This window comes from Mandrillus leucophaeus, unplaced genomic scaffold, assembly GCF_000951045.1.
Source record: "Mandrillus leucophaeus isolate KB7577 unplaced genomic scaffold, Mleu.le_1.0 Scaffold87, whole genome shotgun sequence".
NCBI lineage: Eukaryota > Metazoa > Chordata > Mammalia > Primates > Cercopithecidae > Mandrillus > Mandrillus leucophaeus.
The window spans coordinates 951,676-969,195 of NW_012109474.1; the positions used below are offsets into that span (position 1 = coordinate 951,676).

At 46.2% G+C, this 17,520-nt stretch overlaps 1 protein-coding gene across 3 annotated transcripts in view; it reads right to left on the reverse strand.

Annotated features, from left to right (window-relative positions):
- The window catches only part of ZBTB7C (zinc finger and BTB domain containing 7C), a 139,840-nt gene that overhangs the window by 62,945 nt on the left and 59,375 nt on the right, over positions 1–17,520 (reverse strand). The window lies entirely within an intron of this gene.

Genomic DNA, 17,520 nt, shown 5'->3' on the forward strand with positions numbered 1-17,520 from the left:
AAAAAAAAAAAAAGAAGGAAATTATGGGTGTGGACTTGGCAGTGGGCAGGGGGTCAAATTAGGGAGCTTCCTCAATGCCAGGCTGAATTATTTGACCTTAATTTGGTAGGCAATGGGCAGCCACTAAAGATATTTGGATGCAAGAGTGCTGAGTTGAAACTACAACTCACCTGGTGGCAGTGTGCATGCACCTTCCCTGACCCTGGTTTACTGATCACACAGGAGAGAAAAGTATTTTGAAAAGAGAAAGCCCTAAACTAATTATTCCAATAAATTAGAATAATCTGAGTTGCTGATTTAGTGAGGCTTCCTGCTCCCCACCCTGGACTTCTAAGAGTCAAGTTTAGGCTGGGTACAGTGGCTCACGCCTGTAATCCTAGCACTTTGGGAGGCTGAGGCAGGTGGATCACTTGAGGTCAGGAGTTCGAAACCAGCCTGGCCAACATGCTGAAACCTTGTCTCTGCTGAAAATACAAAAAATTAGCTGGGTATGGTGGTGGGCGCCTGTAATCCCAGCTGCTTGGGAGGCTGAGGCAGGAGAATCACCTGAACCCGGGAGGTGGAGGGTGCAGAAAGGGGAGATCATGCCATTGCACTCCAGCCTGGGTGACAGAATGAGACTCAAGACTCCATCTCCAAAAAAAAAAAAAAAGAGTCAGGTTCAGAAAGTGGGACCCTAGATTTCCAGTTGCCCCAGCTCCCCAGGCGATTCTGATGTCCACTCCAGTGGAGTGTCTCACATGGCACTATGCACGCTGCTCACCTGGGGCTCTCACTAAAATGCGGATTCTGACTCAAGAGGAATGGAGTGGGGCCTGAAAGTCTGCATTTCTGATCAGCTTCCAGGTCACACCAGATGCTTCTGGTTCAAGGGCCACACTTTGAGGTGCAAGATGATAAAGTTTTGTCCTAAACCTAAACAGCTCTTCTCCATGATAGAAAGCCTTAAACAAACAAACAAACAAACAGGCTGCTGTGGCTTAACTAGCCAGACTCTGGAGACTGGGTCAGGCCAGGCTATGGTTTAAAAGCCCATTGGGTGAGTCTGCCGATCAGGCAGGGTTGACACTGGCCCCTCGTAGAGTTCCTGTCTTCCCAAGACCAGCAAGGATAGTTCTGGGATTCAGAACTGGGTGCAGGTGGTGGGAGTGTGGCCAGTGGCAGGGCAGTGAGGTGGGCAGTCCCACGCCCTTCCCACCCGCGGCCAGGTGGGGCCCATCGCGGGAAGTGCCAGCAAAACACCCACAGCCAGAGACAGCATGTGGTTTTTCCTGTGAGTCCCCAGATTTTCTCAGATCCTAAAAGGGAAAGGTGAGAGGGTAGCAGGCGCTGGGCCAGTCACAGGGACTGTCGCTGTGTACCAACGACAAACGAGGTGTGAGTGCCAGGGTCGGGGGTGGCATGTGTGTTCAATGGCAGAGCTCCACCAGTGGGCTTTGGTGCTCAGCTATCCTGCCTAATCCTGGGGTTCCAATCACTATCAAAAGGAATTCTTGCCCAGGGAGTTAAAAGTCCTTTGCAAGGACACCTACAGACTTTCAGGTGCGATCCTGCACTTTCCTGAACAATCGCTGTCCACAGGCCTTATAGACAAGCAAGGCAGGAAGAAGAAACCAAGTCCTCCGTCAGCTACTTCTCCCTGCTGTGGGCCTCTAGCTGGGCTGCGCACCAGTACCAAAAAAGAGAGAAGCAGGGGACTGGGGATGAGTCCTGGGGAAGTGGACAGAGGCTGAGACCGTGAATGCTCAGCATGACCCAGGCCTATCTGTCTAGCCTTAACTTCCCATGGTCCCTACCAAAGCCTTCACTTCCAGAAAAGTTGGCCGGCCAGGCACTTGGCTGCAGGATGGGATCCTGCTCCCCACTGTACTTGACCCAGGCCAGACAGACCCACCCCTTACCTGTCTTACCAGAATCAGACCCATCTACCTTCCAGTTCCACTGCCTCCACCCCCTTGTCAGATGACTCCAGCCCACAGTGCTCTTTCCTCTCTGAACTCCTGAAGCAGAGGTGGCCTGAGTGCCAGTTATCTGTGCAGCTTCTCTCTTGAGCAGAGCTGTCCAACAGAAATACACTGTAAGCCACCTATGCAATTTAAAAATTGTCTGGTAGTCATGATAAAAAGGAAAAGAAAAAAAAAAAGGGAAACTAATTTTAACAATATATTTTAATCCAATATATGCCAAATATTGGTGTTTTTGTTTTGTTTTTTTTAAAAGACAGGGTCTCGCTCTGTCACCCAGGCTGGAGTACAGTGGTGTGATCATAGCTCACAGAAAGCCTCAAACTCCTGGGCTCAAGTGATCCTCCCACCTCAGCCTCCGGAGTAGCTGGGACTACAGGCATGAACCACCATGCCTGGATAATTTTTTTTCTTTTTTTGTAGAGACAGGGTCTTGTTATGTTGCCCAGGCTGGTCTCAAACTCCTGGCCTCAAGTGATCCTCCCACGTTGGTCTCCCAAAGTGCTGGGATTGTAGGCATGAGCCACCATGCTTGGCCCTAAATATTGTTTTGAGATGTATCAATAATGATAAATATTATGTTCTTTTTTAAATTAAGTTTTTGAAATCCAGTGTGCATTTTACATTCACAGTGCATTGGAACTTGCGGTGTTCACATTTCAAGTACCTGATATCTACAGGCAGCTCATGGTTATTGTATCGGACAGCTCTGGACTGTAAGCATTTCCAGGGCGGGCCTCATTTATTAGAGCTTTTAGACACATTGGCTGTAACAGCTGAGGGAAATCTTAGGACTGTTTGGCCCAGCTCCTTCACCGTGCAGGTGAGGAAACAGCTTCAGCCAGTGACGCAGACTCTAATAGGCCAGAACTCTAACCTTCCCAACAGGACCCTAGTGATTTTTTCTGAGTTCGATGCTGGAAGACTCTGCCCATCTCACCCATTGTGGGTCCTTAAGAAAGGTGCCATTTCATCATTGTCCAGTGATACCTTCAGAGGCCACTCAGTGGCCTCCGTTTATCCCATTTGGCAGAGTCCAGTGCTCTGTGCATTCATGCTTAGGCCAGTGCCTTTCTTCACACCCAACTCCTCCAGTCCCGGGTCAAGTGCTGGAGAGATGAGGACACAGGAAGAAGGAATCTTGGCAAAGATGCAGGGTGTGGACGTCAATCATAGAATTTGTGACAGCGGATTAACACACTGATATTACAATAATAAGGGCACCATCCACCCATTCAGCCCAAGTGCTTGTTTCTCCATGGTGGGTCCACACTTCCAGGCACAGAGCCCTGGCGGAAATTACAGGAGTGCCACCTCCACTTACTAGGCTCACGGTATTAGTCAACGCTTCCCATCCCCTCGGCAGATGTAATGAACTGAACATGTTGTGAACTCTGGAGGCTACCAGCCTTGCTCTGGTATGCCCCAACGCCCCTGCACCCATTAGCTGAGCTGCATGCCTGGTAAGGAGCAGCTGCGCTGGGCCCAAACCTGTTTATGCCAGTTGTGCTGGTTATTGTTCTCCACAATTTAAATATCATGTAAACTGATGAAATCGAAGTACAAAAAGAAAGCAAGTTGAAGTTTTCATGCAAACTAAATTGATATACTCAAAGGTGAGTCACTTTAAAAAATGCTGTTGAATTGGGTGTGGAGGAGATAATACAATATTGGAAAGCAAACTGGAAACCTAGAAGGATTTTGCACTCATCTGTCTTTGCATTGAGCTTTGTAAGTTCTCATACCACTTTAAGAAATCCATTCTAGAAACCACAGAAGAGTCCTTATGGGGATGGTTTATGCCAGAAGAATAGAGGGGAACCGTAAGCAGTAGACTCATATGCAGATGAAAGGCCTTGACCCACCTCAAAAGACTGGTGAAGAAGTGTACATTTCTATGTGCTAAGTTAAAATAAGAGTTGTAAGTTATTCATGCAGTTTTGGTTTCTGATCCCTGCTTTAACTGGCTTTTTGGTTGACTGATTAACTCTAGGTCCTTATCAGGTAGATAAAGGCTGATAGATCAAACTTTTGCTGAGCCTTGTTTGCTGGAGGAAAGCCATGATATACCCTGGTACACTTCCACTAAACACTGAGGATGGAGGCATACAGGGGTTTTGCATTTCAACAGGGATCCTGCAAGTGGCCGGGGGCCAGTCAGGACCAGGTAATTCAACGGAGAGAATGTAATGTGGGGGACTCACGTGATAGAACTCACAATTAACAACAGAAAGCTGCGAGAGTAGGAGAGGGGAGAGTGTATTAACAGAGCACTGACTCTGGGCTTTCCTGCTGGTGCCAGAACTAGGGTAAGGGAGCTGGGCCCACAGAGCAGACTCAGCCATGGTGGAAATGCCGCCTGACTTGGTGGGAGGGGAAAGATACCCGGTTTCTCACTTCTTCCTGCCCTCCTGCCTCAAGCTCGCTCTAGCCCTCCCCCTGGCCAAGCCTACCCAGAAGCCCACTGGCAATGCTGCTGGCAGGACAGGCCCCAGGATGCAGAGCAGGGAAGACGTCTGAGGGCATCTGAGGGTAAGCAGTCTCAGGACTGGCCCAGATCTGCTGAAATCCAAAAGGTTCCTATGAATGACTCAGAGTGGAATTTAAGACACCTCTAAGTCTGAGCAAGAAAAAGTGAATATTTGAGGCCAGAACAGAGAGAGGGCTGTCCTCCTGATGGTCCACAATCCAGCTATGTAAGTGACTGCCTATTCTAAGCCTGGCCTTAAGGGCAGCCGTGAGGAAAAAACAAAACAAAACGAAACAAAAGAACACACGCACAGAGATTCATCTTGAAGTAAACACAGGAGTTCATAGAAGAGGCAACAAACTGCCCAGGTAAGTCAGAAAAGTCTTCACTAGGAGGCCACGCCAGGTAGCATCTTGGTTTTTAAAATTTTTAAAAGATTACTAGGCTTTGGCCGGGCGCGGTGGCTCATGCCTGTAATCCCAGCACTCTGGGAGGCCGAGGCGGGTAGATCATGAGGTCAGGAGATCAAGACCATCCTGGCTAACATGGTGAAACCCTGTCTCTGCTAAAAAAATACAAAAAAATTAGCCGGGCATGGTGGTGGGTGCCTGTAGTCCCAGCTACTCAGGACACTGATGCAGGAGAATGGTGTGAACTCGGGAGGCGCAACTTGCAGTGCAAGTCGAGATCGCACCACTGCACTCCAGCCTGGGCAACAGAGGCAGACTCCGCCTCAAAAAAAAAAAAAAAGATTAACAGGCTTCTTGTTTATTATAACTGAAACCCAAAGGGTGGCTAATTTAAGTGGCCATTGCACTTTATTCTGGCTACTGTCCAACTGCTGTCCGAAAGTCAGATGGTACTGACCTGATGGGTAATGTGGTCACAGCTGCCTGGATAATGATATCATCTGGCTGAGTCCCTCTCCTTATTTCTCCTCCAGGTTTTAGCTCATGTGCAACTATTTCAGTGACTACCCAAGATTGGGCAGCTAATGTTGGGGGTGGTGGCATGCCACAGTTGTAGCATTTGACGAGCACCTAAGGGACTTTGCTTCTGGTTACCCCCAGCTATGTGTCTTAGGGAAAGTAACTGCACCTCTCTATCTCAGGCCCTCTTCTGTAAAACGAGAGAGTCAAACAGACATTACACATTTTAGGATGATCACTCTGGACATCAGCTTTCATCCTGTAGGTTTTCAGGTGGATGTGAAGAAGGAAAGGGAGATTAGGTAGAAGGTAGATTGCGTTCAGGCAGAACTTGGAAGTAGTTTAAAAAAAATTCTGAGAGATTTTTTTTTCTCCCCTTTATCATATGCTTTTTCCCGAAAAGCAGAATTCTAAGAAATAAATCCTAGTTAATTGAGAGTTCTGGTTACTTGGGGTACACTTAATCAAGGTTTTACTGCATTTTCAATTGCAGTGAGTTACACAGTGGTTTGCATATGCATTTACTTCTTAAGTGACTTCTGTTCCCTGACCTCATATCTGTTTCATTAAAGTGGAACACTTTGAAACGAAAAAGGGAGCATGGAGCTGAATGGTTCTACCTGGATGCAGCTCTGGGGAAACAGCAGTCAAGGTGATAAAAGGCAGCGTCCAACCATGCTCATATATTAGCTACCCTGCCTGAGAGACAGTAATTGTGTTTTCAACCACACTTCACAGCACATTTCAACCTGGCATGGCATTTCTGGGTTATTCTTCTCACTCTGGGGCAGGTGAATTTGCTGCAAAAATCTCCCCCAATTCCCTCCTGGTAGTAACCAGGTGGGAATTTGAACTTTGGCTGGCCAAGCAATGTAACAGGTGATCTTAATACTCCCCAAATGCCATGCATCAGAACTCAGACACATTCTTAGGTCTGGAGAAAAATAAGGAGTCCTTGAATTCTCATGGCCACTTTGAGGTAGTTCCATGGCAAGCATAATTGCCATTTTACATAGAGGTGGGAACAGAGGTCTGCAAGATCAAGGCCATTTATAGACCTAAACTATCCTTCAAACCAGAGGTCTGGTGGTCAGAGCAAGAGAGGACAAGCTGCCTATTTGAGAGTAGAGCCCTGGAGCAGAGTTGGACAGCAGGGATGTCAATAAATGATTATTGGGCCAGGCACAGTGGCTCATGTCACCCATATAATTAATTCCAGCACTTTGGGAGGCCGAGGCAGGTTGATCACCTGAAGTCAGGGGTTTGAGACCATCCTGGCCAACCTGGTGAAACCTCATCTCTAATAAAAATACAAAAATTAGCCATGGGTAGTGGCACACCCTTGTCATCCTAGCTACTCCAGAGGCCGAGGCAGGAGAATCACTTGAACCTGGGAGGCAGAGGTTGCAGTGAGCCGAGATTGCACCACTGCACTCCAGCCTGGGTGACAGAGTGACTCTCTGTCTCAAAAAATAAATAAATAAAATAAAAAAATAAATGGTTATTGGGTGAGGGAATGGATGAATGACGGTCTTGTTGAAGGGTTCTCCTGGAGCCCACGGCTGAGGGACAGATGGCTGTCTCCCACCCTCGATTCCCCTGAGCAGCCAGATGGGCAAAATCCCCCGGCTTGTGAACTGATAAACAGCTGGTAACCTCTTATGTGGAACCCAGTAACGTATGGGAAGCCATATTTCAATCAGGCAAGTAGGCTGCAAGCAGGCAGCAACGGCTGTCACCAACCTCTCCTCAAAGCTGCCCTTTCTCCCGGAAATTTCTGTCACTGAGCTATTGTACCTGCAGCTCTGCCTTTATCAGGGGCTCAGGTTCCTGGTCCTCTGAACACCCGCCCAGCTCTTTTATAGAAGTTTCCTTTAGTTCAGGCAAGCAAACACAGTTACGTTATTTTAGCAGGAAAAGGAAAAAGAGGAAAGTGCCAATTGCAAGCATCTGATTAGAAAACCAAAAAATAGGCACTGGGGCTTTTTAAGAGAGTGTGAACGCAAGCAAGAGAGAAAGAAAAGGGAATCACAGGCCTGATCCCTTCAAGACAGTCACAAGCTGAGCTGTGACTTTTTATGAAAGCTCTGAAATGCTCAGGGCACCATTCTATGATTCTTAATGCACTTTCTGGGCAGGGTACTTAGTGGGAAAGGAAATGGGGATCCTGATGACATCAGGGTGGCCACTGATTGCTTCCTGTGCCCCAGCATGACTTTATCCTTATAGTTTTTCTTTTCTTTTAAAATAATTACCAGGATATGACAACGTTTGACAGGGAGATGGCAAAGAGAGAGGGCAGAGGGCTGGCTGGATATCGAACTAATGTGCTCTGCTCCAAGCTGTTGCTGGGGCAATTGCTCCACTGCTGTGGAGGGGTGGGAGTCACAGGAGGAGGGGACTGGTGAAAAGATGCTCTCACTTTCGGTCGTAAGTCTGAATCTCCACATGATCATGAAGCTTATGAATAAACATTGTCCCATCTTGCGTGGAATTTGAAAGAAATGAAGAGAGAGCAAAGGAGCGTGGTGGGCTGATTTGACTCAATGATCCTGCCCCTACTAGGAACTTCTTTTTCAACGGTTATCAAAGTTTGTGTTGGGTCTAAGTCATTTTCCCCTCCTAGATTGCAAGTCCCGAAAGGGAAGTCTGAGTTTTTAAAATTTCTCTGTCTTTGCTCCTGGCACCACCATCACCACTATTGCTACTGCTATTATTCCTATGGCCACTGCTACTACTATCAAGGCATGGTGGCAAATATATGGAATAATTAGAAAGGAGACTCCTTTCAGAGGGTGTGTCCAGCCCTTGATGATCTTCTTTTCCTGAAAACTGTTTCCTCTCTTCTCACATAGGGTTCCCCTAGTTATAAAGGAACCCCACTCACTGAACATAGTTGATTGGATCAGTGGTAGGTAACTGACTTAAGCTAGGCTAGCTGAGACCTTCTCTACATGTGACTGATGGCCATATGAATATGGATCTTGTGTGACCATCTTCTATCCTGTGCAAGGAAAATCAAAGACAGCTTGTGTGTAGATAGGAAGTGAGTAATCAATTGTATAGAGAGAACTCAAGATGAGAAAGCATATGGTCCCAGCAGGAAAGACAACTTTTATTATTGTTGTTGTTATTATTATTGAGACAGAGTCTTGCTCTGTCTCCCAGGCTGGAGTGTGGTGGCGTGATCTCAGTTCACTGCAACCTCTGCCTCCTGGGTTCAAGGCATTCTCCTGCTTCAGCTTCCCGAGTAGCTGGGACTACAGGCGTGTGCCACCATGCCCAGCTAATTTTTGTATTTTTAATAGAGATGGGGTTTCACCATGTTGGCCAGGCTGGTCTCGAACTCCTGACCTCCTGGCCTCCCAAAGTGCTGGGATTACAGGCGCGAGCTACAGTACCCAGCCTGGATAGACAATCACTGAGGACCTAATTGGTTGCTCATAGCTTTCCCGACTCCAGTCTCTCACAAGGTCTGGCTGTAGCATATTTTCTGCTGTAAAGACCTGTAACAAACCTTTGTATCCTTACAATAAATGGTATTTTCGGCTTAAGCTACCTTGAGTTGGCTGTCTTTACTTACAAGCATCTTTTTTTTTTTTTTTTTTACTTACAAAAGCGTCTTCACTAATACAATACCTGTGTTACCACCTGGCCTCTCTCAGCAGGCATCACTAATCAATCACAGCAGTCTTTCTGCTAAGACTCTGAATCCATCACCTGGCAGTCACTACCAATTGAGCCAAGTTAGCAGACAAACTAAAAATCTATTGGCAAAAACAAACAAACAAAACCCCCACAAACTATTGCCTAGCCTAACATCTGTGATGGGTGAGAGTTCAAAAGAGTACAATAAGGAGAACATGACAGGGAGTCATTCACTCTGACGGCGCCTTCTGAACATGGACTTGAACAATGAGTGGATTTCCCCAGGCAGAGATGTACAGGACGCACTCCAGGTGTGAGGGAGACGCCAGCAGCTTCTATAGGCCAGGTCACTGTATGGGGATGGATCCAGCATTCTAAATGTCTTCCTAATCACATTTTACCCGGCTGACTCTGGGTCTCAGAGACCTTTCTCAGTGCCGTTGTTTAAGATGCTCTAGAGGGGATACTAAACAAAGCCAAAAGTTGGCCGTAGCTAGAGCTAGGATGGATGTTCTTCCTCTGCCTCCCAGCTCCCTGTGTGACTTGGGGAAACAGCCAAGTGACTCAGATGGTCTCAGTTTCCAGGACTGGCTTTGTCACCAGTGCACCCTGTCTAGTGAATGTTATTGTGCTTTGGTTTCCTCGAATCCATTCTACCCGCCTAATTTCCTTCTGGGGATTCCCTGCTCCCATCCTGGTCCCTGTGGTATGGGAAGGATTTCATATCTGGTTCTCGGGATGAAGCCTGTGATTGGGCATAAACCAACCAATGAGTTCCATTCTCTGGTTACAGGAATTGGTTCAGGGATGGACATGTGACATAGGACAGCCAATCAGGCTCAGGCACAGCTAATCCTAAGGTTTGACCTTATATAACCAGCAAGAGATGTTCTCTTTTTCCTGCGGCACTGAAATTGGAGAGGCCATGAGGCTGTTCCTGTTGCTACCATCTTGCCACTTTGTAGATCGGTAAATGAAGCCAATCAATGTGGAGAGCAAAGCCAGGAGACAAAAAAACCCGAGTCCTGAGTTTGCTGAGGGAGGCAGTGGCGCCTGAGTCTGACCCTATCCACTGACCATTACATTAAGTAGCCAATACACATTCTATTTTGCTTAAACCAGTTGACACGGGTTGATTCTCATTTGCATCCCCCAAATTCTAAGTATTACACTATTACTGCCTCAGCTGCCTTATTAATAAAATAGGATTCACAATAGTTGTCCTTTGCAAAGAACTGTTGCCAGGAATAAGTGAATGCCTATAAAATGCTTTATTAATCGCGAGGCAGACCCTAGGGGTAAATAACACCACTCTGATAAATGGTTTTAGGAAGGGGCATCGGTGTTCCCAAAGAAAAGAAACTGTGACGCATGTTGTCTCATCTTTCACACAATTTGTCCTAGCACAATGTCTGGCACAGAAAAGATGCTTAGTATATAACAGGCAAGTGCTGAAAGTGACTGAAACAACACACTTCCAATAGCTTACCACTGACTCTGCGGGCTTTCCCCAATCTCTAGCTAGCATTTAAGTGGACTTCCACTCTCACCTTGGCTTTAAATTCTGCAACCACCCAGCACCTCCTCCCTCATGCATACCTTTGGAACCTCCAGGCCTACCTGCTCTACCAGGGACGTGGGAGAGGTTACTGGGAGAGGGACTGGGAAAGTTTGGTACTTAAGTGTGACTCCTGACAACAAACTGGCAGGGTGCAGCCCCCACCAATCACTCCTGCTGGCTGGGGTGGGCAGTGGAGGTCAGGCGGCCCCAGCTGGTTCTCAACTGGCCCCTCAGACAAGGAGGTGGGTTATCACCCATCCATCCCCAGGCAGCTGGCAGCCTTTCCCCAACCACCAGGACAGGTACAGAGGCTCTGTTAATGGCCTCAGTTGTCCAAATACCATTTATCACTTAAGACAAACCTAATAAAAGGCTCAAAGTGCCTCCTCCAGACGTATTTCTGAACACAGTTCCCTTTTAAATTAGTTGTGTCTCCTTTAACCTGCTGGGCTGCAGCCTTAACAGCGATCTCCTTAGCAGCCCCAGCCCAGAGCCACTCCTGGAGTGGGGCACCCACACCCCCATTTCTCTGGCAGCAGCAGATGACTGGGTTGTGCTTTCCTTCACTCTTCTCTGTCAATGCCCCCTCTCCTGGACATTTGGTTTGGGGGAGTTGGATGCATTCTCCCAGGTTGTTCTCATCAAGTGCTCCCTTTTCTACTTTCCTGTATCGTCAGCAGATTAGAATTGGAAATAATTTAGTGGAAGCAGATGATTCTACAGTTCAGCCTGCGTGCTTGACAATTAACTAAATAAACTGCTTGAGGTCACTTGGAGTAACGATTCACAGACTTGCCTGTGACAGGCAAAAGTTAAGCCCCTCAGTGAGCAGGACCTCCCCATGGGGTGAGGAGGAGGCTGGTTCTGCCGGAGGAAAATTCTAGGCATCTTATTATTCTCCCGCTCCCTTTCCAGTTCTGACCTTAAGAGTACTCTTAACCTTCCTCCTCCAGCTTGCTAATGGGGAAATAAATCTTGGGAGAGTATCTTAAATTCTTTTTTATCACAGACTGTATCGCCGAGATAATAAGACCAGCCTTCAGAGTAACCATTAAGCCACAAAAGGTGTGGTCATCATTTATGATTTTTTTAGCCTTAATTGCTAGACAGACACTTTAAGTGGGAAGTCTGTCTAATGAGCCCAGTCATTAAAACATCAAAAACTGTTATCCGGGGTTTCTATTTTAGTTAGACATTACATTATTTTAATAAGGGGGCCGCATTTCTTGTCACAGGGTTTGGTAATGGAGGCTGAAGCAACCCCCTGGGGAATGGGGGAGGGGGAGGCAGGCTTGCCTTTGGAAAACAAGGTCGCAAATCAAGCCCGAGCTGGGAAGGGGGATGCAGATGAGCCTGTCTGGGAACCTAAGAGGGAGGAGGGCCCTGCCTGTAGGGGCGGTAGGGGACTGGTGGGGGGCTGGAAACCCTGTGCCCTAGCGGGAACCGGGGAAAGCAAGTTGTAGGCTGTTCTGGGCTCCTCGTGCATCACTGCACAGCTTTCTGATCTGCCGCCACACTACTGGGCACAGTAGCCTCGTCCTCAGCCCTTTCTGACTCCTCCTTGCTCCCTGGGGAAGGAGCCAGCCCACAGGCCCAGCCCAGTCCCTGGTCTCTCTGGAACCTTCCCCTCACCAGGCACCCAACTGTCTTCCTCCTTCCTCCCGCCTCCTACAAGCATTCTCAGAGCTGCCTGCCTGCGTGGCACCTGATTCTTCCCTTGGTGTTCTCAGGCTGAAAGCTCAAGATTTTGCCAATCATTGTTTGCTCCTTTTTATTGATCCAGACTAGTACCATCCAAAAGAAATAGAATGTGAGCCACATGCATAATTGTAAATGTTCTAGCAGCCGCACTTAATAGTAAAAGTAAACAGGTGAATTTAAACAACCTATATATTTAAATCAGTATTCCAAAATATTATCATCTCAATATGTAACCAACATTTTAAAAACAGTGAGACATTTGACATTGGTTTTTTCACACCACATCTTACAGCTCATCTTGATTGAGACTGGCCATGTTTCTATGCTCAGTGAGGCTTTGATTTTCTAAGCAGCTGTTATAAAATACTCACACTGTGCCAGGCACTGTTCTAAGCAGTTTAGATACAGTTTTCATATAACACTCACAGCATCCCCATCAAGTACATACTATTATGCTTAGTTTACAGATGAGGAAACTGAGGCAAAGGTGAAGTAACTTGTTTGAAGTTGCAGAGCTTGTGTTACCACCCAGAATGGGCACCATGTAGGTATGGACTCAGCATTATATTGGAGGTCTAACCTTCTGGTCTCTCATTCATTCTAAATTCAGTGTGCCCTACATGACTTGGCAAATGTAAATGAGCTGACAAGACTCCCACCAGACCAGGGTGGCTGGTTCACTCTCTCTGCATGACTGACATCTCTGGCCATGGAAACCCCAGGTAACCAAGCTCGCCTGTCTAATACCAAGAGATCCTTCTTAAATAGGTAGACAGGCCAACATGTAGTCTTTATTTTGAAAAAAGAAAAAATGATCAAGAGGTTAGTCTTTAAAAATTAGGTTTTAAAAACAAACTGCTAAAGAAAAGCTTCTCACACTGACAACTTCTGACATTGAGGCACTGAAGGAGGTCATCCTAAAATTGGCTGCTAATTCTAAAAAAGCATAGGTAGCAACAGGAATTGGTCATCATCACAGTTACTGTCATGCCATCATCAAAATGCCAGGCAGCAATAGTACAGGCACAACCACTCTAGCCTGGGAGATGCTCAGTAAATACTGGCTGAAAGAATTAGCTAACCTAAGGGCAGGGTGCAGTGGCTTGCATCTGTAGTTCCAGAACTTTGGGAGGCCAAAGTGACAGGATCGCTTAAGGCCAAGAGTTTGAGACCAGCCTGGGCAACATAGCTCTAGACCTTCGTATCTATAAAAAATTAAAAAGATAGCCTAGTGTGGTAGTGAACACCTGTAGTTCGAGCCACTCAAAAGGCTGAGGTGGGAAGATGACTTGAGCCCACAAGTTGGCGGTTGTAGTGAGCTCCAATTGCTCCACTGTACTCCAGGCTGGGTGACAGAGTGAAATCCTCCCTCCAAAAAAAAAAAAAAAAAAAAAAGAGAGAGAAGAAGTAACTAACCTAGTCTTCTTGGAGAAAGTAGACAGGGCATGCTGAACTATGGAAGAGTAATCCATGGTAACTATTTTACACCAGACAAAATGGAGAATGGTTATCAAAACCAGGAGATGCGATGAGGTTGCCCTAAGTAGACAAGAGGTTTACATCCAAGGAGAGCAATGGCTCAAGGTGGAGGATGAAGGCAGGAAGGGAATAAACGTGAGGGCCTGTGGCTACATTGCATTTATATCTCATACAGGTGTAGTCAACAACCGTCACTAGATTTGCAAAAATACATAGAGAGGGGGCATGTAGAGAAGGGAAGCCAGCCTTTCAAAAGGGAAGCCCACATTCACAGCCCTGTTGTTTGGTTTTCAATTTTATCAGAATTCAATTCAACTGATGACATTTATAAAGAGGAGAGGCAGGAAAGGCAAATATAAGACAGGGAAGATGTGGATATATTATATATCATATATTTTATAATATATATTATATATAATGTATTATATAATATATATGATATATATGATATATAATAAATATATATGATATATATATTATACATTTATATATTATATTTTATATTATCTATATATCTATCGATCTATCTATCTATCTATCTATCTATCTATCTATCTATCTATCTATCTATCTATCTATCTATCTATCTATCTCTATCTATCTGAAAAAAGTAATGGGATGCTAGGGGGTCACAGACCAGCCCAAGACACGCAAAGGTCAGAAAAGCGCATTCCCAGTAAGAGAAATGAGAGGTCAGGTCTGGTCCCACCAGGAAGACAAAGATTCAGGGAAAAACAACAACCAAGGGCTCTGGCAAAGATAAAAGGATCACAGATTGTTGAGAAAAGAAGGCTGAGGAACAAGTTACTGCAGGATCCAGAAAATTCTAACCTAGAGTAGGACAAAGACGGCGGTGTAAGAGGGAGTTACACAACATGGGTTTGAATCCATCCCCGGCAACAAAAATTTCTTTACCTTTAAGAGACAAAGACAGCTACTTTGGCAACTTGGGAAAAACTGATAAAAATATATGTAAGGTAGAATTATCATATGACCTAGCAATTTCACTCCTAGCTGCACACCCAAGAGAAATGAAAACACATATCCACGTAAAAACCTGTGCACAAAAGTTTATAGCAGCATTCTTCATAAGAGCCCCAAAGTAGAAACAACTCAAATATCCATCAACTGGTGAATGGATAAACAAAATATAGTAGATCCACTATATGTGATATTATTTGGCAATAAGAAGGAATGAAGCACTGTTCCATGCTACAATCTGGAGGAACCCTGAAATCATTATGCTAAGTGAAAGAGGCCAGGCACCAAGGACCACATATTATATGATTCAACTTTTATGAAATATCCAGAACAGGCCAATCTATAGATACATAAAGTAGATTAATGGTTGCCAGGGGTTGAGGGTCCAGATTAGAGGGAAATGGTGGAGTAACTGCTAATGCGTATGGCGCTTCTTCTCAAGGTGATGAATATGTCCTAAACATGGTTGTGGGGATGGTTGCAAACTCTGAATATACTAAAAACTTTGAATGGCACACTTTTAATGAGTGGGTTGCATGGTATGTGATATAGTTTGGATATCTGGCCCCTCCAAATCTCATGTGGAAATCTGATCCCCAATGTTGGAAGTGGGGCTTGGTATGAGACATTTGGGTTTGGGGACAGATCCTTCATGAATGGCTTAGTGCTGTTCTCTGGGTAATGAGTGAGTTCTCACTCTATCAGTTTCCTCAAGATCTGACTGTAAAAAAGAGCCTGGCACCTTCCTCTCCTCTGTCTCTCTCCTGCTTCCTTCCTCTCATCATGTGATGCCAGCTCCCCTTCCTCTTCCACCATGAGTGGAAGTTTCCTGAGACTCTCCCCAGAAGCAGATGATGGCACCATGCTCCTTGCACAGCTTGTAGAACTCTGAGCTAAATCAACCTCTTTTCTTTATAAATTATCTAGCTTCAGGTATTCCTTTATAGCAATGCAAATGGACTAAGACATTCTGTGAATTATATCTCAGTAAAGATGTATGTATGTATGTATCCATCCATCCATCCATCCATCCATCCATCCATCCATCCATCCATCCATCCATCCATCCCAGCCACTGCCTGGCATGTAAAAGGCATATACAAGGCATTTAGGAATTGTTAGCTGTAATAGAAGATGCTGTTCTCTTTCTTTTTCTTTGCTATGAGGATGCACAAGAAGCAAGCAACAGGGGGACCCAAATGCCCTCCTAAGCCAGACTCTCCCATCAGGTAGCAAGTTCCAGGTTTCACTGGGTAGTCCATCCCCCAAGCAGGACATGTGGGGGTACAAAGAATAGGGAGTCAAGCCAGCAGTGTGTGGGGCCATTGTGTAGCGCCTCCCAGTCCCTGGGCAGGCGAGTCCTGAAGCGCCAGGTGGCTGGGTGTGGATCTTGTATCAGAAGGGCCCACGCCCAGCTGTTTCAGGATAATGTCGCACTGACCTCTGCTAAAGGCAAACTCCCACAGTGCTCACTACTGGAAACATACTGATCTCTGCCTCTGTGGTTCTGCAGGGGATGTCTTTCAACAGGATAGCTGCCCCCACAGGGTTAAACCTTGTCCAGAGTGTCTGCAAAGGGCATATGCTCCAGTCCTTTCATTTCTGTCCTCTCCTCAGAAGACAAGCCACCCCATGACCCCCAATTCTGCCAAATGTGAGAAGGGTCAGGAATAGGATTTAGAATATGGGCGACCTTGGTTTCCGTGCTCACTGCAGACCTTCAAGTAGCAAAGTGATTTCAGGCTCGTGGGAAGGCAGAGCTAAGTGTCATTCCTCTTCGTGCCTGGTATACTTTGACTGAATTGAATCAGACTCTCTGAACCTCATTTACAATGCCAGGAGCTTGGCAAAGGATCTCAATGCTTCTCAACAGAGGCACTATTGCATCTCAGAGACAATAATCTTGGGGCATATGGGATCATACCAGGCCTTGCAGGACATTTATCATCCATGGCCCTGACACGATTAATACCAGCAGTGCCTCCCAGTGGTGGGACAATTCCAAACGTGCCCCCTATTCAACATACTTCCCAAATGTCCCAGGAAGGGGTACTGCTCCAGGGAGTGAGGTGCATGGCATTGCCCCTGGTGATCTCAGAGGTTTCTTCTAGTCCTGATCAGTGGTGTGCTGGTAAAAACCCAACAACTAAGTCTAAAAAAAAAAAAAAAAGGTAGGTGGGTGCAGGGAGGGGTGCGGAGAGAGGGAAAGCCCTGCCTGGTGTGTAGAACATGCTAAATTCCATGGTGTAAATACTCCCGCTTCATAAAACTCAAATTTAACTTGCTTTTGCTATTGCACTTGCAAGCTGATATGACCTGGCTCCAGCATACCATGGCCTGACATCTTGCGTCTCAATACACAACTCCAAATGCTAGTTTTAAAAGGTGCACTGCATTAAGAATACCATCAGACTAGTCTTTCTATGGTCTCATGTTTTAGAACCAAATAATGCTACTACTACTAAAAATCCTGATAACACGTCCTATGACCTGAACCAGGCTACAGAGAAATGGGAAACATTCCACTGAATGGCAATCCTAATGTGTTAATGCCAGGCAGGCAGAATGCAGACTGCAGGAAGCTGCCTGCTCCCCAAACTCCACCCTGGCCTTGCTGGCTGTCCCCGTGCCATACTGGGAGGGGTTGAACAATTCTAGCTTCAGCTCTTCCCCGCTAGCATTCTCCTTCCTTCTGCATGAACCCCCTCCTCTTCCCAGTATCTCATCTTCAGCAAGCCCCTGACAAGCTCCTTCAGCTCCAGTGGTATAGACTTAATGTTTGCCTCC